Raw genomic sequence first — 4,103 nt, forward strand, 5'->3', positions numbered from 1 at the left:
AACTGGTTAACAATGTAATTAGAGCAGTAACAATAAGTGTTTTGTCATACCCGTGGTATACAGTCTGATATACCATGGCCGTCAGCAATCAGGGCTCGAACCACCCAGTTTATAATATCAAGCCAACTATCAAGTCCTGCCCTATGAGCAAAAGATGTTGAAAATACCTACTGTGCTCATGGGGTGTGTAGTTTGTCACAGAGGGAATCAAATGCAAAGTTGCTCTGTGATCTACGAACTAACTTTATTATATGATGAACAATTTGTAATTTTCAACATTAATAACAAAGGAGTGACCTCACCTTTCATAAATCAACTCCTGTTCTGTTAAACATTAAAATTCTCTGGTTCTTTAAAGCCTTAGTTTATTTTGCCTCTCCTCTGTAATACCGTAGCCTCTCTCTGTGTAATACCGTAGCCTCTCTCTGTGTAATACCGTAGCCTCTCTCTGTGTAATACCGTAGCCTCTCTCTGTGTAATACCGTAGCCTCTCTCTGTGTAATACCGTAGCCTCTCTCTGTGTAATACCGTAGCCTCTCTCTGTGTAATACCGTAGCCTCTCTCTGTGTAATACCATAGCCTCTCTCTGTGTAATGCTCTAGCCTCTCTCTGTGTAATACTGTAGCCTCTCTCTGTGTAATACCGTAGCCTCTCTCTGTGTAATACTGTAGCCTCTCTCTGTGTAATATAGATCCATTCAACCTTTCTTGTTTCACCTACTGGAAGAAAAAAAAGGTAGAAAGAATTGCATGAAATATTACTTGGACTGTAACCTGCATTGCACCTATAGAACATGGTCAAAAGTAGTGCACTACAAAGGGAAACACGGTGCCATTTGGGACACGGCTTGGATGATTCATTACTCTATGTGACAGCGTGAGGAGAGGAGGAGCCTGTCTGTGTCAGGCACTTAATGCACAGGGAGAAAGGCTCATCACATTTTAATGCTATCCAAAAAGCACATGTATTATTTAACTAGGCGAGTCAGACAAGAACTAATTCTTATTTACAATGACGGCCTAACGGGAAACAGTGGGTTAAACTGCCTTGTTCAGGGGCAGAATGACAGATTATTATATACAGTGGGGCAAAAAAGTATTTAGTCAGCCACCAATTGTGCAAGTTCTCCCACTTAAAAATATGAGAGAGGCCTGTAATTTTCGTCATAGGTACATTTCAACTATAAAATCTCATTGTAGGATTTTTTATGAATTTATTTGCAGATTCTGGTGGAAAATAAGTATTTGGTCACCTACAAACAAGCAAGATTTCTGGCTCTCACAGACCTGTAACTTCTTCTTTAAGAGGCTCCTCTGTCCTCCACTCATTACCTGTATTAATGGCACCTGTTTGAACTTGTTATCAGTATAAAAGACACCTGTCCACAACCTCAAACAGTCACACTCCAAACTCCACTATGGCCAAGACCAAAAAGCTGCCAAAGGACACCAGAAACAAAATTGTAGACCTGCACCAGGCTGGGAAGACTGAATCTGCAATAGGTAAGCAGCTTGGTTTGAAGAAATCAATTGTGGGAGCAATTATTAGAAATGGAAGACATACAAGACCACTGATAATCTCCCTCGATCTGGGGCTCTATGCAAGATCTCACACCGTGGGGTCAAAATGATCACTAGAACGGTGAGCAAAAAGCCCAGAACCACACGGGGGGACCTAGTGAATGACCTGCAGAGAGCTGGGTCCAAAGTAACAAAGCCTACCATCAGTAACACACTATGCCGCCAGGGACTCAAATCCTGCAGTGCCAGACGTGTCCCCCTGCTTAAGCCAGTACATGTCCAGGCCCCTCTGAAGTTTGCTGGAGAGCATTTGGATGTTCCAGAAGAAGATTGGGAGAATGTCATATGGTCAGATGAAACCAAAATAGAGAACTTTTTGGTAAAAACTCAACTTGTTGTGTTTGGAGGACAAACAATGCTGAGTTGCATCCAAAGAACACCATACCTACTGTGAGGCATGGGGGTGGAAACATCATGCTTTGGGGCTGTTTTTCTGCAGTTTTTCTGGGACCAGGACAACTGATCCGTGTAAAGGAAAGAATGAATGGGGCCATGTATCGTGAGATTTTGAGTGAAAACCTCCTTCCATCAGCAAGGGCATTGAAGATGAAATGTGGCTGAGTCTTTCAGCATGACAATGATCCCAAACACACCACCCGGGCAACGAAGGAGTGGCTTCGTAAAGAAGCATTTCAAGGTCCTGGAGTGGTCTAGCCAGTCTCCAGATCTCAACCCCATAGAAAATCTTTGGAGAGTTGAAAGTCCGTGTTGCCCAGCAACAGCCCCAAAACATCACTGCTCTAGAGATCTGCATGGAGGAATGGGCCAAAATACCAGCAACAGTGTGTGAAAACCTTGTGAAGACTTACAGAAAACGTTTAACCTCTGTCTTTGCCCACAAAGGGTATATAACAAATTATTGAGATAAACTTTTGTTATTGACCAAATACTTATTTCCACCATAATTTGCAAATAAATTCATTAAAAATCCTACAACGTGATTTTCTGGATTGTTTTTTCTCATTTTGTCTGTCATAGTTGAAGTGTACCTATGATGAAAATTACAGGCCTCTCTCATCTTTTTAAGTGGGAGAACTTGCACAATTGGTGGCTGACTAAATACTTTTTTGCCCCACTGTATATATATATATATATATATTTTTTTTTACCTTGTCAGCTTCGGGGATTTGATCCAGCAACCTTTCGGTTACTGGCACAACGCTCGAATCTACATGTAGTACATCAAGGCCATTCTAATAACTTATCAGGGGTGCTTCACAAATGGTGCCCTATTTTCTATATAGTACATTACTTTTGATCAGAGCACTATATAGGGCAGTGGTTCTCAATCCTGGTTCTGGGAGTTGTTGACTTGAATCAGGTGTGTAGTGCTAGAACACAAACTAAAATGTGCACCTCTTTGGGTCCCCAGGACCAGGATTGAGAACCACTGATATAGGGGAATAAGGGTGACATTTGGGAGAGCGGTCTTTCCAGGACTAGTCATCTGAATTAAGGATTGCAGTGCAGATTCATGACCCGGAAATGATCTGTCCATAAATAACTGCTGGAATAATGATCTGGGGATGTTTTTCATGATTCAGTCTAGGCCCCTTAGCCTAGACTGGGCTAAGGGAAATTTCTACAGAACACAATTACATCTTAGACAATTCTCTGCTTCCATCTTTGTGGCCATTTTCTGTTTCAGCATGACAGCAAGGTCCATGCAGACATTTTTTTGTCGAGTTTGTGTGGAAGAACTTGACTGGCATGCGCAGAGTTCTGACCTCAACCCCATAAAACAACTTTGGAATGAATTGGAACACCGACTGCGAGCCAGGCCTAATTGCCCGACACTAATACTTGTGGCTGAATGGAAGCAAGTCCCCGCAGCAATGTTCCAACACCTAGTGGAAAGCCTTCCCAGAATAGTGGAGGCTGTTGTAGCAGCAAAGGATGGACCAACTCCATATTAATGCCCATGATTTTGGAATGAGATGTTCGACGAGCATGTGTCCACATATTTTTGGTAAGGTAGTGTATCTTCGAAAGGAATCTGTACATCCAGGACAGACAGACTGCAGAACACAGATCTCCAATATTTTATATCCAGGACAGACAGACTGCAGAACAGAGACCTCCAAAATGTCATATATACTGCCACTGAAACACCCTGGAAAGATAAAGGCCCTGGTTAAAAGAGGTGCAGAGTATGGGGTGGGGTGTCTTCAAGAGATTTCTACTTTCTCTAAAGGTCATCAGTCGAAAAAACACAAAAACAGAGGGGAGGAGAGAGCTTTCTACTTGATATATTACCAGCAGTTGGGAGGGAGAGTCGTACTGCAGTCTATTAGAGAGAAAAGTCAAGCCCTACATCAGTCTACGCATGTGTCCCTAATGGCACTATATTTCCCTACATAGTGCACTTCTTTGGACCAGAACCCATAAGGCTCTGGTCAAAAGTAGTGCACTATGTCGAGGGTAGGTGGCCATTTCTGGTGTAAATCCCCTCGGAGTCAATCTCTCTCTCTTACCCCCTGGGGGGCGATTCCGATTGGAGCAAAACAAGAGAATCTTTTGAAC

This window comes from Oncorhynchus masou, chromosome 6, assembly GCF_036934945.1.
Source record: "Oncorhynchus masou masou isolate Uvic2021 chromosome 6, UVic_Omas_1.1, whole genome shotgun sequence".
In the NCBI taxonomy this organism is placed as follows: Eukaryota; Metazoa; Chordata; class Actinopteri; order Salmoniformes; family Salmonidae; genus Oncorhynchus; species Oncorhynchus masou.